Genomic DNA, 22,965 nt, shown 5'->3' on the forward strand with positions numbered 1-22,965 from the left:
TAGACCACTCGACTATCCTGACAATATATTATAGTTTGCAAAAGTTAGCTAAATTTGATAATAAGCAATCTCTTGTATAGGTGAGATTTACTTCTTATAGCTTGGAAAATGTATATGAGATAAAATAATGAATATCTTGAATTATGTATGTCTTTTTATTTTAGAAGTGATTTTAACTTAAAATCAAAACAAATAATTTTACGAAATATTAATTTTCCAAATGTCAAAAGTGGGATTTGAACCCACGCCCTCTCACGAAGACCAGAACTTGAGTCTGGCGCCTTAGACCACTCGGCCATCCTGACAATATATTATAATTTGCAAAAGTTAGTTAAATTTGATAATAAGCAATCTCTTGTATAGGTGAGATTTACTTCTTATAGTTTGGAAAATGTACATAAGATAGAATAATGAATATCTTAAATTATATATGTCTTTTTATTTTAGAAGTGATTTTAACTTGAAACAAATAAATTCTTAAAAATAAGACTGGTTTAAGATTGAAATCAAAATAAATAATTTTACGAAAAATTATTTTTTCATATGTCAGAAGTGGGATTTGAACCCACGCCCTCTCACGAAGACCAGAACTTGAGTCTGGCGCCTTAGACCACTCGGCCATCCTGACAATGTTATATTTTGGAAAATTTAGTTAACTTTGATAACAAACAATCTCTTGTATAAGTGAGATTTACTTCTTATAGTTTGAAAAAATACATATGAGATAGAATAATGAATATCTTGAATTATATATACCTTTTTATTTTGGAAGTGATTTTAACTTGAAACAAACAAACTCTTAAAAATAATATTTGTTTAAGATTGAAATCAAAACAAATAATTTTAAAAAAAGTTATTTTTCTAAATGTTAGAAGTGGGATTTGAACCAAGGTTCTGAAAAGCGGTTCGGACCGACCGGTCAAACCGGTAGAACCGTGAACCGCAGAGAAAAATGACTCGGTCAAATGCTAAAATCGTAGATTTCAAAAATCAGAATTGAACCGGTGAACCGGCCAAAAATCGGTCGGTTGAACCGAACCGTGATCCGGTTGGTTTTTTGAATGGGGAATGAAATGTCGCCGTTTCAGCTGCTGCACTTAGCCTTAACACCATCCTCGATACCCAGATCCAGATTCCACTCCAGAATGCCTCTGCCTCTCTCACACTCAATCTCCATTCTTTGCACTTAGCCCTAGCTCCTGGCCGTCCCTTACATCCGTCCAGCAACTGCCTCGTGCCGCCGCCGTCATTCCTTCCAACAGCCATCGTCTGCTCGCTCACCTTCCCTCCATCGCGCAGCAGCCATCAATATCAACCTTCCCTTCCATCGTGCAGCCATCGCAACCTTCCTCCATCGCGCAGCCACGCCGCCACCGGCACTAGCTCTGTTCTCCGCAACCACTGTCCCAGTTCGAAGCCGTTCGAAGGTACTCCATCACTGCTCCTTGTCTTGGTCATTTGGGCTGCGTTTGTTTTTAGAGACAGGACAGAACATGACATTGAAACGGAGACAATAGGACGGAGACACTAAAAATTATTTTTTGTGTATTGTGTTTGGATACGATGGACAAGACACTAATGTAATGTCTAGTATTATGTTTGGATATACATGGACAAGACTAAAATATTATATGAAATGACCAAAATAGCACTGTGATTCCAAATTTTCTACATCAATACAAATTAATTTAATAAAAAATGAGAGTACGTAGGATTACAGACGGAACTTGAAAAAATATTTGAAGAAGCAAAAAATTTTAATAAAAAAATATATTAGTATTTATATTAAAATAAAATTTATAAATATAATTATTTTATTTTAAAATTTATTATTAATATATAGGAATACATATGGTTAAGATTAACAAAAAAAATAAATTTAAGTTTGATTAATAAAAAATTTTGTTTAAGTTAATAAGCCAAATTAATTTTAAATAAAAAATTAATTTTAAAAAAAATATATTTTTACATGAAAAAACAATTAGTTTTTGCATATAAAAATCTATTTTTATTTAAAAAAAACTAATTTTTTTATCTAAAAACTAATTTTTCTTTATAAAAAACTGATTTTTCTTTAAATTATATAAAATTAATTACAATTTATAAATTATTTTTTAGCATTTTAAAAGATTAATTTTACTTTTACTAATATTTATCTTTCAAAAGTTTTAAGATTAATTATTTTTGTTATTATTTTTATTACAAATCAAATAATATAATATAAGGTTAAAATGGTATTGAAGTAAAACGATAAAAAGAAAAGAATTATCTACCCCAATAAAAAATTCTACACAAAGGAGAGAGTACCTGAAAAAGAAAGAGATAGAGGAAGAACAGGAAGAAAAAAGTATCTCTGAACAACGCAATAGGAAAAATAAGAAGGGGTAATAGTGGAAAAAAAGGAAAACAAAATTTATAAAATTGTCCGTGTCCACTCTTTCAAATTCCGTGTCCATCATTGTCCTTCGTGAAAGAGTGGACACAAAAATATAAAAAATTGTCTCAGAGACAATATGTCCACTGTCCATGTCTCTGCTTCCAGACGCTTTTTAAACAAGTATTGTCCATGTCTCTGTATCCTACCCCCGAAAACAAACGCTACCTTGGTGTCTCTATCTCCCTCTTGCATGCTCTGTTGAAGGTTTTTTCTAGCTTCTAGGTAAATTTTTTATTAACTATGATTGAACCATTGTTAATGTTTGATTCTACGAAGCTTTGTAAACTATGAAGTCACTGAAGTGTGAACTGAATTACTGATTTACTGAAGCTTCTAGCTCTGTGAAGTCTCTGATTTGCTGATTTATTGAATAATTGTTTGATTCTTCTAACTTCTAGTTCTAGGTAATTTTTTTAATTAACTATGTGATTTACTGATTTTTTATTGCTCTATGAAGTGTGAACTGTGAAGTGTGAACTGATTCAACTGAAGTTACCGAACTGAACTGTGAACTTTATTGAATAATTGTGAATAATTATTGTTAGTTAAGCTGTAAAGTGTGAACTACTGGAGTCACTGAAGTGTGAACTGATTTACTGATTTATTGAATAATTGTTTCATTCTTCTAGCTTCTAGTTCTAGGTAATTTTTTTTTATTAACTATGTGATTTACTGATTTTTTTTATTGCTCTGTGAAGTGTAAACTGAAAGTTACTGAACTGAACTGTAAAATTTGTTGAATAATTACGAATAATTATTGTTAGTTAAGCTGTAAAGTGTGAACTACTGAAGTCACTAAAGTGTGAACTGATTTACTGAAGCTTCTAGCTCTGTGAAGTCTCTGATTTACTGATTTATTGAATAATTGTTTGATGCTTCTAGCTCTAGGTAATTTTTTTTATTAACTATGTGATTTACTGATTTTTTATTGCTTTGTGAAGTGTGAACTGATTCAACTAAAGTTACTGATTTGAACTGTGAACTTTGTTGAATAATTGTGAATAATTATTGTTAGTTAAGCTATGAAGTGTGAACTCCTGAATTTTGTTGTGTTGTTGAATAATTGTGAATAATTTTGAATAGAGTAAAGTATTATTTTTGTCCCCAACGTTTGGGGTAAGTCCTAAAGTTGTCCCTAACGTTTCAATCATCCTATTTAAGTCCCTAACGTTTCAAAAGTGGCTCAATGTTGTCCTGCCGTTAGAGATCTGTTAACAGAATTGACGGCGGGACAAAATTGAAACAATTTTGAAACGTTATAGACTTAAATAGGACGAAATTATTAGGGACAAAAATGATACATAAAAATAATTTTTAATTCAATTTTGTCTTTCAATAATAACAATCTTTTACTGTACATAGTATTCAATTATTTTTTAATTACATCTAAGTAAATTACACTTAATCACATTATTTTTTATTTTAAATAAAATTATTTTTTATAATTTTAAAGAATTTTGATACATTAGAGACAAAAGATATAATTTATATTTTATTGTATATATATTATTTTTTTCTTTTCCGCAAGTTTATATACTAATCATTCTACAAATATTTCATGATAACTAAAAATTTTTAAGAGTAAAATTATAAAAAAAAATTAATTAATTAGAATGAAAGTAATATGATTAAGTGTAATTTACTTAGATGTGATTAAAAAATAATTGAGTACTGTGTATAGTAAAAAATTGATATTATTGAAGGATAAAATTAAAATTTATTTCTATGTATCGTTTTTTTCCCCAACGTTTTCGTCCTATATATTTAAGTCCCTAACGTTTCAAAATCGTCTCAATTTTGTCCTGCCGTCAATTCTATTGACGGATCCCTAACGGCAGGACAACATTGAGTTAATTTTGAAATGTTAGGGACTTAAATAGGACGATTGAAACGTTAGGGACAACTTTGAGACTTACCCCAAACGTTGGGGACAAAAACGATACTTTACTCTTTTGAAGAAATTTTGGATGTTGTTTGTTGTGATCTTGAGATTATTGGGTTGGAGTGGGTTGTGATATTGTAATTGGAAAAAACCATTATTGAATTGCCGGTAATGTTTAGGTATGGATGAGAGTATCAACCAAGAACCATTATTGTATTTGAATGAGATCATAACATTCTGGTTTATGTAGTACTTTTAATTTGGATGATATTTTAATATTTATATTAGACTATAATTATGTTTTAATGTGTTTATTTATATTTTATTATAAAACGATTTTTTGGTTTAACCACGGTCGAACCGGTTAAACCTATAAACCAATAAACCAATAGCTAGAGCGGTCCGATAACCGATTCGATTTTCAGAACCTTGATTTCAACCCACACCCTGTCACGAAGACCAAAACTTAAGTCTAGTGCCTTAGATCACTTAGCCGTCTTGACAATATATTATAATTTGAAAAAGTTATTTAACTTTTCATAACAAATAATCTCTTATATAATTAAGATTCACTTCTTATAGCTTGGAAAAATATATATAAGATAGAATAATAAATATTTTGAATTATATATATTTTTTTATTTTAGAAGTGATTTTAACTTAAAACGAACAAATCATTGAATCATTGAATCATATAATACTTGTTTAACACTAAAATTAAAACAAATAATTTTTATGAAAAATTATTTTTCCAAATGTTAGAAATAGAATTTGAATCCACGTCCTCTCACGAAGACTAAAATTTGAGTCTAGCACCTTAGACCACTTAGCCATCTTGACAACATATATTTCTTAGACCACTTAATAATTTTAACTTAAGCAAATCTTGATGCTCAGAAGAAATCCCTAATAATTTAAAAAATCAATACTTAAAAAAGTTTATTTTAGCTTTGAGTTTTCTAAAACTCCACTAGATATTATACTTGGTTTTTTATGCTTTATGAGATTCAAGCTTGAATTATTATACAATTAGTATTAAGAGAATAAGATCTCTCTTTCTCAATAGTTGTGTTCGAATACAAACTATAGCTTTTATAAGCTTTTTCAATTGATATTTAAACTAATCCCCCAACAAAAATGGAAAAATATTTCAGCACTTTGATTGGAGTAGGACGGTATTCCCATCACTCATTTTTAGTATTTTAATGTTATCGGTTACTATTTTTGCTTTCATGTCATATGCTGTTCAACTTTTAATAATTCTATAAACATACTTTTTATAAACAATAGTAGCTACCTACGCAATGAATGTAGTAAAATGTTGTGTATGTGGTGAAATATTTATCCCAAGTGTTTTCTAAAGGCTCGTCCCAATCAAAATTGAATTATATACAATTGTTATGATCCTTAATTAAAATCAGTTTTTTTTAGGTTTTCATGTTATTTATATAAATGAATGAATTTTTTAATAATTTATTTTTTAAAAAATAATTTTCAAATACTAAATATTGTGTAAAGTTTGGTGTGTGTGTAAGCTAATTGTCAAGAATGAATTAAAACTATTTTTTTTTGCACAAATAAAAAACATAAATTAGACCAACCATGTTATTAGTAACCAATATTTTATATTTAGTATTGTTTAATGTGCAATATATCTGAATATGTTGTATAAGTTCTCAAAATTAATATATATATATAAAGTATTCCAAAACAACTCTCTGCGCTATAATAATAATATTTTTGTTTTTTTTATTTTGATAATTTACAACTCTTAATAAAAAGAAGAGACACGAAATTTAAATATCTCAATTAAAATATGGCCTGGTCTAATCTAAATGTAGTTCTAAAAAGTGAAAAATAAACCAAATCTTTTAAAAATTTAGCTAATATGTGTTTTAATGACATATAATAAATTTATTATTAATAAAAAATTAAAAAAATTTATTTAATAAATATAAAATAAATATATTAAAAATTTCAATTTTTTTGTATTTTTAATAAAAAAATTTAATTTATAATCTTAAAATAAATAAATACACCCTTAAAAATGACTAATAGTATTGATGATTGGAGCAATTATTTATGCTACCCATGCTGATTCCAAAACGCGCAATTCAAATAATCATGCAGAGGTCGAGAAATGTGATTTGAAATGTGATCCATGGAAATATGAAATATCAACTATCAAGGCCGTCGTTGTACGTGCCTACTTATTAAGGTTTTTATTATGGAAAATTTTAGAGACCAGCAATTTTGTTAAATTTTGGCCAGCATGTAACCATCAAAGAAAAATGAGCCATTAGATAAAATCTTAAATCAATCTCACACCATTAAAACTATTATTGATGGCTATTTGATAGCTACAAATCACAAAAGTTGTTGTCCCCTAGCATTCCTCTTCTATTATTTATGCTCTTTAAATTATACACACTTAATTTCTTTTTTAAGATTGTCGGTCAATTATTTTTCTTGTGCAGTGTTATTTACTTGTTTCAAATGATGCATGTCTCACTTTTCAATTTTTTAGTTAGTTTCCCAGATTTCCATCATATGGCTCATTATTTTTACAATTCCGCTAGAAAATCAACACGGATATAGCCAACAAACATTTTTGAACTGCATTATATACTCATTAATTATCATTAATTGATGATTATTTAAATTTTAATTTTTAAAAGATATAAAATTAATTATTATTAATTACCTCTTCTTACTCTAATTTACTTTCAATAATTTTCAAGCAAATCCTAATTTCTCTTTCTAAAAAAAACGTCCAAATTCTAAAAAAAATAAAATATAAGATAAAAAATTATCCAAATCTTAAGAAAAAATTATACAAAACACAAAAAAAAAGAATCATCCAAATTCTAAAGGTAAAAACATATAAAACATAAGAAAAAAATCATCCAAAACTAATAAAAAAAAATTCTTCAAATTGTAAATAAAAAAATAAAAAAAACACATTGGCTAAAATAAAAAAAACGCATTTATTGGTAAGAGTTATAGGAAAACCTCTTCATTAGACACTTAAATAACAACAATACCATTACAGAAATGTAACACCCTACCATACAAAGTCTTATGCTTAAGTCATAATTCAGAGATGGCAAGGTATTACGACCTCTAAAACAAAAATTTAGTACGTATAGTAGTATGAATAATTGATTATAACTAGGAGCCTTTGTAGAAAAAGGGGGTAAACAAAAACCGTAACTCGAATGGGCAACACTCCGATCGACAACGTAACGAACCGGGATAAGCTAACGCGAGATCATATATATAAAGAGTGTCAAAAATAAGAATATCAAGACTCAAAACCCGGCTGCGAAGAGAACCGGTCCGAGCATAGCAATATATACATATGATAAAATAAGGAAACCCCAAAGGAAACCCAAAGGGACACAAATACAGAAAACCTATTCTCCAAAAATCCCCTCTAGAAGGAGTCATCACAGTTTGTATTATTTAATGGAGATAAAAGTATCTAAATAAGATATATAACCCAAAACAGAGTCCCGAGAACAAAGGATCTTCGCTAATCCAGAAGTCTCCAGCATGCCTCAATGAGAAGCCTCGCGTCCTGCATCTGAAAACCACAAAATCCGCATGGGTGAGAACCAGAGGTCCCCAGCACGGTAACAGCTTCCACATATATAATACATAATAATAGAGGAAAGCCGAAGGCAATCCTAGAACTTCCTTCAGATAATATCAAAGCTTATAAACAAGCTAAACCGTAAGTGGCAACTGACTAAAGATTCTTCAGTCTAACTAATACTTCCCTTTCCAATTCCTTCAGACCTCCCAACCACCAGCAGGAGTATAATATAGCAAACACAGTTATATCAGACAAGAGATTTACAAATAGGAACAGATAAGGCATTTAGGCAATTAGCAAGTAATATGCAATCAAATAGGCAATCTCAAACAATTCATGTAGTATGCTTATGATGCATGCCTGTCCCTAGTGGCTGATGATATCATCTGTCGGTTATAGAGCCAACCCGACAAGTCCTGGTAGCTAGCCATTGGACTGTCCTTCTGTCGTGCATCCCCAACTTGAGTTATACTCATCATAAACTTGATCATAATCATGATCCATATCCATCACCCTCACTGGTGAATATTTATCCATCACCATCACTGGTGAATATTTATGGGGGCGAGCTCATCCGGGCCTTTCACAGTGCCCGGCCACACTTACGACATTGGGTTAACAGAGCTTCGAGTCTCAACCTGGAGCACATGGTGGCTAGCCATTGCTACTACCCAGGGAAACCCTCATCTCCAATGGTGGAAGTGCCAACATTCACAATTCATTCAACAGCATATATGCATTTATACTTAGCCATAAACATGGCTCCGCCGCCACGCGGCATAATCCAGCCATCCAGCTCACGGTTAAATCCATAACCAGCCAATTCATTAACAATTACGGCCATTCGGCCCATGGCATAACAAGCACTTCCACCGCCATCCTCCACATCTCACATAATCATCTTTGATCCTCATGGATCATTCATTTTTTCCCTTGCTTCACTCGCAAGTTACCACATTCACTAGCCCTTTTCCTTATGCTAGGCATATCATAATGATTTAAGACATAAGTGGTGAGATCGGAGGCTTAGAAGTATGAAGTTTGGCTTTTAAAACTCAAAAATCAACTTTGGGATGAAAACAGGGCCACGCGTACGCGCACTCCACGCACACGCGTGGATGATGCTTTCTCGAAGAACGGCGCATACGCGCCAAGTGCGCCTACGCGTGAGGGGTCATTCTGCTAAAAATTTTCTAAGTTAAAAGCTGCAGAATTCACAGATTCAACCCCCAATCTTCCGACGGTCATAACTCTCTCATTTTAAATCATTTTTCACCCGTTCTTCGAACGGCATGGACATCCCGGATCCAATTTCATTTCTAAACAGAATTGGCACAAATCAAAGATCCGTAGTCCAAGTTATGTCCCGTCAAAGTATGCCCAAAAACCATATTTTCATTCAAAACCACAAAGTGCCATTTTTAAAACAAGTCACTTTCAACTCTTTTCAAAATCAATTAAAACATGCCAATTTCATCCCTTTTCTTTGAAATCAATCAAAGTGTACCAAATTCAACAACAAGCCATCCTCAACTCACGCATTGACATTTTACCAAATTTCTCAAAACTACCTCCAACCATTTTAACACTTCTCAATCAAAAGGCCAAAGGATAAACACAATATTATGTCATACATCCTTCTCATCCCAATTTCTAACAATATCAATTTCCAATCAACCATCATTATACATAATCATCATACTCACCAACAATATGGCACCACCCATCAATTCAACCTCAATCATTCATCAAACATATATCACAACATGCATTTTCTCACATATCACACAATCAAGGCATCAATATTCATAATCACACATATGATCACATCATATATCTCAACCATTCCACAACATCATCAATTCAATGCCTATCTTAGGGCCTCTAGCCTAAGTATTTCCTACCACATTACATATTAGATACGGGAAACCGAAACCATACCTTAGCCAATTTCCCAAGCTCAACCGGAGCACTTCCAAATCACTTGTCCACAAGCTCTCAAGGTATCAACACCTCCAAGAACAGATTTTATCACACAAAACCCTCTTCCAAGCTTTCCAAAATCACCAATCAAGCTCCAATATTCACATATACACAACCTAAGCCACAATCATCGTACCCATACACAACATCTCAATGCCCAAACCTCATAGAACAACAAATTACACTAGGGTTGAGAATCTTACCACACCCAAGGTCCAAAGAGACAAGATTAACCTTCTCCTTCAAGAGAGTTGGGTCCTATAACATCAAAGAACCCAAAATCTCAACATTTTTACTCATGAAACTCGAAATCAAGGGCTGGAATTTCGAACAGTAAAACGTGGCTTACCTGAAGATTAATTGTATGGGTTTTGTAGAGCTCTCCGCGGTGAACGCGTGGCCGCAAACGGAGTGGCAATCGGAGCTCTAGATCAAAAGTTATGGTGGTTTGAAGATCAACCAAGGGAGAGAACTTGAGAGAGTGTTCTTCCCCCCTCCATACCAATTTCAGCGTGTTTGAGTGTGTTGTGAGGAGAGAGAGTGCTGAAAACTAGGGTTTTGGTTTAGTTTAGTTGGGCCAAGGGCCCACTTTGGGTCCGGTTGGCCCGGTTTGGCCCGTTCGGTCCAATCTTGGTCCGATTTCTATAAAATTGGTACCGAAATTCTCGTCTCAATTTCCTCTATCATATTAAGCCATAAAAATAACATTTTTGGCTTTCTAGAATAAATTCTCATTTATGGGTTAATTAGCCGTTAATTAACCGGATCTTACAAGAAACATCCAATCAATTTGAGAAAAAAATATCCACTTAGTATACAAAAAAAAAAAAATCACACGTGACTAACCAAACACAATTCACTTGCATGGAAAAACCTAAAAGAAAACTAAACAACATTCTCTTTCCCCACGTACTTTGGAAACAGATTGAATTGCAACCTCACACTTAAATGTTCATTGCCTTTCATTGAATTATTATCATTCACATCAACGAACGGACTATTCAATCTTCGTTTCGAAATTGATTGGTCCATGGATGAATGCTCTCTATTAGAAGCCGTACACTGCGACGTCGACTTCTTTGTGTACAACAGCTCGGCGGGATTAACTCTCTAACCACCGCGAACGACTTCAGTCAAAGATGCAGTCGCGTGGTGGTCCTTGTGGCAGAAGGTGATCAAGCAATGAACAACAATGGCATCCCGATGACGAACGGTAACACTAATGGCGGCAAGAACGACAGAGCACGGCAGAGGTGGGGATTCGGTGGTCACGCGGCATGCTGGTCCTTGCAGTAGAACGTAATCAAGCAATGAACAATAATGGAACTCTAATCAGGAACAGTAACACAAAAGGTGGCAGGAACAGCGTAGCACGATGGAGGTGGGGCTCGGTGTTCACATTCTTGAGAATGTCGGCGGAATGAATTAAGCACAACAACACACTTAATGTGTAGAAAGAGGAGGAGTCCTAACAGGGCCGTGAATCATGTTCCAATTAGGCGGTTAATTGCAAATTCTATTTTTTAAAATAATTATTAATGAGAATGATTCAAATTAATTAATAAATTAAAATTAATATAATTAATTGAGTTGTTCAAATTGGCTAGTTAAAGAGTTAGTTCCTGGACTTTTTCTTATTTTTAATATGACAATGAAGTGTGTGTAACGCTGAGTTATGAAGGTATGAGGGGTTAATAGTGTGTTGTGACTGCATTAGATTTTCGAAGTTAGGGAGAAGAAATCATACCGTTCAATTTTTTTGCGGTAGAAGGGGAACACAAATCGGACGGTTCAATTTGTGTTTGCAAAAAAAAATTGAATATGGTAATTGGATGGTCCAATTTCATGCATGCTATAATTTTGAATTTGTATATGACTAAAATCGTTATTCCACTCACATTATCGTTTGAAGAATTAAATGGTGTAATTTGTGAGAAAAATGAATTCTCAAATATCTAGGAGAGTGTCGTGCATTTTATAGGTATCCTATATCTGTATTTGGTGGGTTCATTCAGTTTCAAACCAAATATGTAACCGATGAAGCAAGCATGTAAGATATGTTTTCAGTATATATGGAAACTCCTTCATAGATATCGTTCATCGAGCTGTATATTGAGTTCGAACAATTTGAAGCAAACTAAAATATTGAGTTGGAAGATTATAATAGTGATAGTGAGGAGGAGTTTGAAAGTAACTATGAGGTCGTTGATCCAGGTGGAGACGAAGATCAAGCTGACGGCACTATAGAGGCAGAGGTGGCAGAGGTGGCAAATGCACTAATAAACTAACATACGTTTGTGGAGCCTACTTTCATGCGGTTGTTGAATTTGGAGACCATGCATGCACTGAAATTTCCTCAGCATATCAATGCAGGTATATATTTTTACGATAGATAAATATTGCAGATTAATTAGGTAGCATGACTAAAACATGTGATCTGTAGAATATCAATTGGTCATGTAAGATTTTTTTATTTAGTAAGTAGTAGTTGATTGATTGTTTATTTTTTTATTAATTATTTATGTATATTTTATAATTTATTATATATTGTGATTAATAATTTATTATTACTTATCTATATTTATATTTTGGAAAACGACAAATGTTAATAGATTTTATATTTATATTTATATTATTAGTTATTTATAGGGCAAGATGCATATATAAATCAATTAGAAGCCAATATTATCCATATCTACTAAAACGAAAAACGTTACAAGGATCTACCAAGTGTTTTTATGTAATTCGAACGAGACCCATTCGAATTATGCAATCCAATACTAATTCGAAGCAGTACAATTCGAATTATGCATGAACGAAATGTTTTAGTAATTTGAATGAGAGTGAATCGAACTGCATGCACGTGAATACTGCTCTAATTTAAAGTGGACTAATTGAAATTATCACCAAGTAGCCGCCTAAGTTAATTCAAATTAGTCTCATTCAAATTACCAATTAATGCCGTATAAATATAGTTAGAATTCAGTTTTTTTAAATTTTTTTGTAATGCATGGAATATAAAACATAATTTTTTAATTTTTAGATTATTAATTTTTTTTAATAAATTTATTTAAATTATATCACAAAAAATATTTTATTCTATACAAAACAATTTTAACAAAAAATAGTTTAAAAGATGTTAAGAGTACTATAAAAATTTGTAATGTCCCAATGACTTAGATAAATACATGCATGTACTCAAATTTTAAGTAAAATACTCTACATAATCAATAATAATTTTAAAATTAATTATAAATTATAAACTAATTATTTAAGTTTTTTATTTGCAAATATAAATGAAAGAATTTGTCTAAATGAAAGAGATATATAATGACGTGAGTTTTGTAATTCTTAACTAAAATTATGTAATACCCGGTCTAACCGAAATTAATTAAATAATAAGTTAAATAAGAGCGAATATGGTTGGAAGATTTGGCAATTGAAATTTGATAATTTAAATATGATATTTGGATTCAGTGAATTTTTCCGAGTCGGAAAACATAGTTTTCTGCGTAAAAGCGCGCAGTAGAATTTTGACCGGCAGTACCGGCTGAGATCTGTTTGGTACTACAGCTGAGGAAATTGATTATGAGTAAATAAGATTAGGAAATGAGGAATTATAATTAGGGAAGGTAGAAATATCTAAAGTGCGATTTAGAGTGCTAATCTTAAAGGTTTTAGTCCAAAATTGGGCCAACAGGCAAAAATAAGTGAACCGGGCCTAAGTGGGCCCAAGACCCAACATATATAAACATTAGTTATGAGCATTTCAGCTCATTTTACCCTAAAAAGAAGGGTTGGGGCGCTGAAATTGAGAAGAGAGAAGAGAAGAGAGAAAATCTAACTCTCTTTGATCTTCAAACCACCATAACTTGAGCTACGGAGCTCCGATTGACGAGTCGTTTGTGGCCACGCGTCGCTCTTTTTATCCTCTACAATTCTATCAAAGTTTTGTGGTGAGTATTCCATTAATCTCTACCCAACTTTCGAAATTCCCCACTGTTACACGTTTTTGGGTAGTTAGTGTTGAAATCTTGTGATTTTGGGTGTTTAGGGATACTCCAACATGGATTCTAAGTGGGTTCTATCCCTACTTCATATGGGCTGAGGTAAGAAGTGCTCAAACCCTTGTGATTTGGCATTTTTATGAGCCCTAGGTTGATGTATGTATGTGATATTGGTTATGTTAGTGTATTTGGTGATGTTGGTGCACAATTGGGAGATTGGTATTACTTGAGGAGCTTTGGTGAGGCTTGAAGCTAAGGTTGGTGAAGACTTCCAAAGAAGAGGCTCAATTGGTTTGGCTACAAGAGGTACGGTTTAAGTTTCATTTAAGTACTGTGTGTTGTGATGAGAATTCCTAGGCTAGATGCCCCTAGGATTAAGTTTGGATTGTGTAAATAGTTGGTGCTAATATGCATAGTTGGTATGTAATGTGAATTAATGATTGGGTTGAGAATTGTGAGGCCTTGTATGCTTGGTGTATTGAGAATTTGATGTACTGAGTAATGAGTATTGATTTGTGGTTTATGCATTTAAATTGTGAAAATTGGGCCGGAGGCCGTAAATTTTGGGCTGGAGGCCGGAAAGAGGTAAGAAAGGTAAGTCGATGTGTGCATTGTATGATGGCACGAGTGATTGGATGAATTTCAGATAATAAATATATGAATGATTAGGTTGGTTATTGAATAATAAGGTTTGAGGAGTTGAAGTGTGGAATTTGGTAATTTTGGGTGAAATTATATAGATGAGGTATGTTTGGTTTGGTTGAGATATATTATGTGGTGATATATGTGATTATGATTATTGATGCCTTGATGGTATGATGATGCATTAGAGATATGTATGTTGTGATATATGCTTGAAGAATGATTAAGGTTGATTTGTGGGTGAAATCACGTGATAGTGAGTATGATATTGATTATGTATAATGATGGTTGATTGGAAATGGTATTATTGGAAATTGGGATGAGGAAGGATGTATGACATGATATTGTGTTTGTCCTTTAGCCATTTGATTGAGAAGTGTTAAAATGGTTGGATGTGGTTTTTGGGAATTTTGGTAAAGTGTCAATGTGTGAGTTGAGGATGGCTTGATATTGATTTTGGTACATTTTAATTGATTTCAAAAAGGGTTGAAATTGGCATGTTTTGGTTGATTTTGAAAATAGTTGAAAATGGCTTGTTTTGAAAATGGCACCTTGTGGTTTTGTATGAAAATATGGTTTTTGGGCATATTTTGATGGGACATAACTTGGACTACGAATCTCTGTTTTGTGCCAAATTTGTTTAGAAATGAAATTGGATCCGGGATGTCCATGCCGTTCGAAGAACGGGTGAAAAACGATTTAAAATGAGAGAGTTATGTCCGTCAGAAGATTGGGGGTTGAATTTGTAAATTTTGCAGCTTTTAACTTAGAAAATTTTTAGCAGAACGACCCTCCGCGCGTAGGTGCACTTGGCGCGTACGCGCCGTTCTTCAAGAAAGCACCATCCACGCGTGCGCGTGGTGTGCGCGGGCGCGTCGATGCGCTGCACCGAATTCCCAGCCATTTTTCCGAGAGTTGTGCCAGTTTTGTGCCTAGGGCACAAATGTATCCACGCGTACGCGTGGCTGACGCGTGCGCGTCGTTTGGCTATTTTTCAACCCGTGCGTCCGCGCGTATGACGCTTGCGCGTCGATGAGTTTTGTGGCCATCCACGCGTGCGCGTGGATTGCGCGTACGTGTGGCCCTGTTTTCATGCCAAAGTTAATTTTTGAGTTTTTAAAGCCAAATCTCATACTTCTAAGCCTCCGATCTCGCCCCTTATGTATTAAATCATTATGATATGCCTAGCAATGAGAAAGGAGCTAGGGGATGTGGTAACTTGCGAGTGAAGCAAGGGGAAAGGTTACGATCAATGATGAACAAAGATGATTATATGAGATATGGAGGATGACGGTGGAAGTACCGTGTATGCCATGAGCCGAAGGGCTATATTTATTGATAAATGGCCGGTTCTTGATTGAACATGAGCTGAATGGCTGAGTTATTGCCGGGTTACGGCAAAGCCATTACTGTTTATGGCCGAGTATAAATGCATATATGATTAATGAATGAATGTGTTAAATGGATAATAATGATAAATGCTGAAATATGATGTGTGACCCCGGGTAGTAGGCAGTGGCGTTGTCCACTTGCTCCGGGTATGAGACGGGAAATGATGTTTATGATAAATGAGTTTAATTATGGAGTTTTGAATAAATGTGTATTTGTGATACCTAGGTAGTAGTAAGGGTGGTGGTTCATCCCGCTTGCTCCAGGTTCATGTTTGAGATTTGATAACAGTGATGATTGTTTCTAAACTGAACGAATGTATGTTTTGAGATCCTGGGTAGTAGCAAGGGTTGTGGTTCGTCCCACTTGCTCCAGGTCAGAGATTGTGACGCCTAGGTAGTAGCGGCAGTAGTGGTGAATCCACTCGCTCCAGGTTGAGCTTTTAAACACCCGCCTGGGTAGTAGCCGCAGTAGTGGTTATTCCACTGGCTCTGGGTTGAGCGGGTAGTAGCAATGGGGTTGTGGCACAAACCTACTTGCTCCGCGATGGGTGTTTCTGTCCAATGGTTAGCTACCAGGACATGTCGGGTTGGCTATATAACCGACAGATGATATCATCGGCCATAGGGCAGGCATTCATCATTTGCATATGTTTGAATTATTTGGGTTTGCCTCTTTGTTTTGGATTTCTACATCATATATGCCATGTTACCTGACTATATGCTACTTGTTCTACTTGTACCATATTTGTGTATTACTTGCCTGTATTGCTTGTGTTTGTGCAACTGAGAGGCCCCTCATGCTGGTGTCGATGGGTGTTGAGGGTTGTTCTTGAGGAGATGAATTGATGATGCGATTGCATGATGATGATGATTATTGAATGAGATAATTGGAGCTCCCTGGGTAGACGCAGTGATGTGGTTTCACTAGCTCCAGGCGAGGGTATGATGTATTGATATAGAATTGCTGAGGCAGAACAACTGGTGATGGTTTTGCTTATGATTCTGAGTCTGATTCGTGGAAGAGTCAGCGAGTTGGGAAAACATGTGAAACATGAATTAGATTTAGCACTCCCTTATGACAGTTGCCTATTCATGGTTTAGCGAGAACCTAGGATGAATAATTGGTGAAGAAGTTTAGGATGCTTAGTGAGTTTTTACTGCAGTGCATTGTATTTATTTGGCACTTTTACCGTACTGGGAACCCATGGGCCCGGGGTTCTCATTCCATATATATCTCTTGTTTTTCAGATACAGGCCCAGGTGCTCAAAAGTGAGTTGTGGGTCGTCTAAGAGACGGCGAAGATCTTTATTTTCTCTACCTTGTGTTTTGCTTAGAATCTCTCCACCTTTGTTTTGAAAAGATTATATTATGTATTGAACTCTTTGAATTTGCCTATAGAGGCTCTCATGTTTCCTTCGGGAGAGATTAGGATATACTGTTGTCAACTACTTTCATACTGTACCCTAGCCGGCCTAAACTTCGCGGGTCGCGACTAGTGGCTATTTACTTATGTTATATATATCTATCTGTTATCTATCTCTTAATCTCCTCTACGCCTTGTCCGTATATCATTTTTGGCTTCACGGTTTATCTTTTGTTGTCGAAACGTGAGTGATACGTCTTCGCGATTTTATTTCTACTCTTTTCAGGCTTCTCGATTAATACTCCTTTCGAAATTACCTATATTTAATTATTAAAAATCCATCTGAGAGTCGTACCACCGTAATATCATTAACTTATGACTTGAGCATAAGGATTTGAATATTAGGGTGTTACATAATGGTATCAGAGCAGTTCGTTCTCGTGAGCCTGAGGGATGGAACTGCTTATGCTTCAATGCATACTCTGAGTCTATGCCTGTGCTAGTTAGGGTATCTAACCGATACATCTAGCATGAAGTCCATGAGTGTACCTTTGGTACTTTGAAGCACTATACTTCCGATATTGAGACTGATCAACTTGATATCGATTGTTTGGTGTGTATAAGAATCAGATGGCACCTCGTGGACCCAGTCGGGGACGTGAAAGAGATCGTACTAATACGCAGGAACCGGAAATCAACCCGAATAACCCGGTAAACCTTATGGCGGCGTTGGAGAATATGGCTGCTGCTATGCAGGCCACTGCGGAGGCTCTTGGGCAACAGATAAACAATAATGGCAATGGCGGAAGTGAAGCTCAGGGTCCGATGACACTGGCAACCTTCTTAAAGGTTAATCCACCTAAGTTCAAGGGAACCACCAATCCGACTGAAGCTGATACTTGGTTTCAGGCCATGGAGCGAGCACTGCAAGCGCAGTTGGTGCCTGAAGAGCAGTGTGTTGAATTTGCTACCTATCTACTCACGAGGGAAGCATCGCATTGGTGGCAAGGGGCTCGACGTCTCCTGTAACAGGGGAATGATCTTATCACTTGGGATGCCTTCCAGGTTGAATTCTATAAGAAGTACTTTCCGAATTCCGCCAGGACAGCCAAGGAATTGGAGTTACTGCAGCTAAAGCAAGGTGCTATGTCCGTATCTGAGTATACAGACAAATTTGAGGAGCTATTCAGGTTTTTCCGCATGTGTCAAGGAGCTCCGGGAGACTTTGAGGAATGAAAATGCATTAAGTATGAAGGAGGGCTCCGGAGCGACATCTTAAGTTCAATGGGACCAATGGAGATCTGAACTTTTTCAAAGTTAGTGAATAAGAGCAGAATTGCTGAAGAGTGTGTGAAAAGAAGGGTTGCAGAGAAAGGAAGTCATAGAGAGCACAACCATGGATTCGCACCAAGGGGTCGAGAGTTTAAGGAGAGAGGATACGTACAACATTTTCCCCAAGGACAGACTAACTTTGCGACGAGTGAGGAGTCCTAAAGGAATGGTAAGGGAAAACAGGCAGCGGCTGCTTCTGATGTTTCGAGCTGTCAGAGATGTGGGAGTCATCACCCAAATAGGCCGTGCCGATTGGGGTTAGGTGTATGTTACAAATGCGGGTTACCAGGGCATGTATCAAGAAATTGCCAACAAGGAGAGAGTCAGGATGCGGGCCAATTACGACAGTAAGATTGAGGTAATTGCAATAATCAGGCTTAAAGGACAGTGCATGATTTTATAATACCGCCTGTACAGTAAAACTGGGAATGTCGAGTTTAATATTAGACTGAGGAGCGAACCGGATGGTCCGAGTAAGGATTTGCCTTAATACAAATGGATAAATGCATGTGATGTAAACAATTTTTTTTGTTGTTGAGAATGATGTGTTGTGTTTGTTATGTAGTTGGTTTATTTCTGGATTTTTGGTGAAACGAATTGAACCCGTGACTTTTAGTTCCTTTGATTTAAATAGATAAGGAATGGTCCTAAATGAGGGATTTGGAAACGTTGATTTGAAATGCTAGTCATGCTAAGTTGTGGTTGAGTACTTGAGGAAGTAAGTAATAGAGCTCGTACTAGACGAGAGATCAGAATAAAGCAGCAGAAACTTGCGGAAGCAGTAACACAGAATAGCTACAACTAGGAGCTGTGAAAGTTTACTATAATATCTTAAGTTTGAATACTAGAAGGGTTAAGTGGGATTACTGCAAGTAATGATCCCTAAATAGTTGGAATTGATTGCGGCTGCGAGCTTTGATGGTTCTAAAGCGGATGAGGAAATTATCATTGATGCATAATTGGATTTAGATGATGAGAGAGTGCAAGTTGTCGTGTTTGAGAGATGATTACCATGATGTTTGGTCATAGTGATCTTGGAATTAGATTGAGATTTATAATGATTGGTTTTGAAAGACGAATGTGAAAGCCACTAAATTGAAATACAGATGCGGTACTGAGATTGGTTTGAGGGAAACCGTGACGGGTGGTAAACTCCAATTTTTGGAGAGGTACTGTTGAAAATTATTCCCCAAAAATTTGAAAGAGCGTTGGTTATGGTTTGAGGATGATTTTTTATATGAGTAACTTTAACAAAAGAGATGTGTCTCGAATGCTTTTATAGATTATTAAAGGAAAGCGGATTCTTATGATTTTTGTTAAATTGTTATTTCAAACTCATTTGCTTTCTAGAAATGAAAGGGGTTTTTGATTGATGAGTCAGAGACTTTATAACAGCAAGTCATGTAGAAATTCGAGGGTTTGAGAATAAGAAAGTAAGTTTGGAGGTTATGCTTGGAGTTGAGTTGTGATTAGTGGTAATTGGCTTGGCAGAGAGAGAGGATAGTGATGGATGGAATTTTCGAGGGCGAAAATTTCTGTTAGGGGGGTTAGAATGTAATACCCGGTCTAACCGAAATTAATTAAATAATAAGTTAAATAAGAGCGAATATGGTTGGAAGATTTGGCAATTGGAATTTGATCATTTAAATATGATATTTGGATTCAGTGAATTTTTCCGAGTCGGAAAACATAGTTTTCTGCGTAAAAGCGCGCAGTAGAATTTTGACAGGCAGTACCGGCTGAGATCTGTCTAGTACTACAGCTGAGGAAATTGATTATGAGTAAATAAGATTAGGAAATGAGGAATTATAATTAGGGAAGGTAGAAATATCTAAAGTGCGGTTTAGAGCGTTAAACTTAAAGGTTTTAGCCCAAAATTGGGCCAACGGGCAAAAATAAGTGAACCGGGCCTAAGTGGGCCCAAGACCCAACATATATAAACATTAGTTATGAGCATTTCAGCTCATTTTACCCTAAAAAGAAGGGTTGGGGCGCTGAAATTGAGAAGAGAGAAGAGAAGAGAGAAAACCTAACTCTCTTTGATCTTCAAACCACCATAACTTGAGCTACGGAGCTCCGATTGACGAGCCGTTTATGGCCACGCGTCGCTCTTTTCATCCTCTACAATTCTATATAAGTTTTGTGGTGAGTATTCCATTAATCTCTGCCCAGTTTTTGAAATTCCCCACTATTACACGTTTTTGGGTAGTTAGTGTTGAAATCTTGTGATTTTGGGTGTTTAGGGATACTCCAACATGGATTCTAAGTGGGTTCTATCCCTACTTCATATGGGCTGAGGTAAGAAGTGCTCAAACCCTTGTGATTTGGCATTTTTATGAGCCCTAGGTTGATGTATGTATGTGATATTGGTTATGTTAGTGTATTTGGTGATGTTGGTGCACAATTGGGAGATTGGTATTGCTTGAGGAGCTTTGGTGAGGCTTGGAGCTAAGGTTGGTGAAGACTTCCAAAGAAGAGGCTCAATTGGTTTGGCTACAAGAGGTACGGTTTAAGTTTCATTTAAGTACCGTGTGTTGTGATGAGAATTCCTAGGCTAGATGCCCCTAGGATTAAGTTTGGATTGTGTAAATGGTTGGTGCTAATATGCATAGTTGGTATGTAATGTGAATTAATGATTGGGTTGAGAATTGTGAGGCCTTGTATGCTTGGTGTATTGAGAATTTGATGTACTGGGTAATGAGTATTTATTTGTGGTTTATGCATTTAAATTGTGAAAATTGGGCCGGAGGCCGTAAATTTTGGGTTGGAGGTTGGAAAGAGGTAAGAAAGGTAAGTCGATGTGTGCATTGTATGATGGCACGAGTGATTGGATGAATTTCAGATAATAAATATATGAATGATTAGGTTGGTTATTGAATAATAAGGTTTGAGGAGTTGAAGTGTGGAATTTGGTAATTTTGGGTGAAATTATATAGATGAGGTATGTTTGGTTTGGTTGAGATATATTATGTGGTGATATATGTGATTATGATTATTGATGCCTTGATGGTATGATGATGCATTAGAGATATGTATGTTGTGATATATGCTTGAAGAATGATTAAGGTTGATTTGTGGGTGAAATCACGTGATAGTGAGTATGATATTGATTATGTATAATGATGGTTGATTGGAAATGGTATTATTGGAAATTGGGATGAGGAAGGATGTATGACATGATATTGTGTTTGTCCTTTAGCCATTTGATTGAGAAGTGTTAAAATGGTTGGATGTGGTTTTTGGGAATTTTGGTAAAGTGTCAATGTGTGAGTTGAGGATGGCTTGATATTGATTTTGGTACATTTTGATTGATTTAAAAAAGGGTTGAAATTGGCATGTTTTGGTTGATTTTGAAAATAGTTGAAAATGGCTTGTTTTGAAAATGGCACCTTGTGATTTTGTATGAAAATATGGTTTTTGGGCATATTTTGATGGGACATAACTTGGACTACGAATCTCTGTTTTGTGCCAAATTTGTTTAGAAATGAAATTGGATCCGGGATGTCCATGCCGTTCGAAGAACGGGTGAAAAACGATTTAAAATGAGAGAGTTATGTCCGTCAGAAGATTGGGGGTTGAATTTGTAAATTCTGGAGCTTTTAACTTAGAAAATTTTTAGCAGAACGACCCTCCGCGCGTAGGCGCACTTGGCGCGTACGCGCCGTTCTTCAAGAAAGCACCATCCACGCGTGCGCGTGGTGTGCGCGGGCGCGTCGATGCGCTGCACCAAATGCCCAGCCATTTTTCCGAGAGTTGTGCCAGTTTTGTGCCTGGGGCACAAATGTATCCACGCGTACGCGTGGCTGACGCGTGCGCGTCGTTTGGCTATTTTTCAACCCGTGCGTCCGCGCGTATGACGCTTGCGCGTCGATGAGTTTTGTGGCCATCCACGCGTGCGCGTGAAGTGCGCGTACGCGTGGCCCTGTTTTCATGCCAAAGTTGATTTTTGAGTTTTTAAAGCCAAATCTCATACTTCCTAGCCTCCGATCTCGCCCCTTATGTATTAAATCATTATGATATGCCTAGCAATGAGAAAGGAGCTAGGGGATGTGGTAACTTGCGAGTGAAGCAAGGGGAAAGGTTACAATCAATGATGATCAAAGATGATTATATGAGATATGGAGGATGACGGTGGAAGTACCGTGTATGCCATGAGCCGAAGGGCTATATTTATTGATAAATGGCCGGTTCTTGATTGAACCATGAGCCGAATGGCTGAGTTATTGCCGGGTTACGGCAAAGCCATTACTGTTTATGGCCGAGTATAAATGCATATATGATTAATGAATGAATGTGTTAAATGGATAATAATTATAAATGCTGAAATAT

The 22,965-nt window shown here is 35.5% G+C and overlaps 2 non-coding genes across 2 annotated transcripts; both read right to left on the minus strand.

The window, feature by feature from the left end:
* Positions 1 to 221: 221 nt before the first annotated feature.
* Positions 222 to 305, minus strand: TRNAL-CAA (transfer RNA leucine (anticodon CAA)). The gene has a single exon. It is a non-coding gene; the product is annotated as a tRNA-Leu (tRNA).
* A 239-nt stretch (positions 306 to 544) lies between these two features.
* TRNAL-CAA (transfer RNA leucine (anticodon CAA)) lies at positions 545 to 628 on the minus strand. Its single transcript has one exon. It is a non-coding gene; the product is annotated as a tRNA-Leu (tRNA).
* Between the last annotated feature and the right edge of the window lie 22,337 nt (positions 629 to 22,965).

This window comes from Arachis ipaensis, chromosome B1 (assembly GCF_059453495.1).
Source record: "Arachis ipaensis isolate K30076 ecotype BB chromosome B1, ASM5945349v1, whole genome shotgun sequence".
Lineage (NCBI taxonomy): Eukaryota > Viridiplantae > Streptophyta > Magnoliopsida > Fabales > Fabaceae > Arachis > Arachis ipaensis.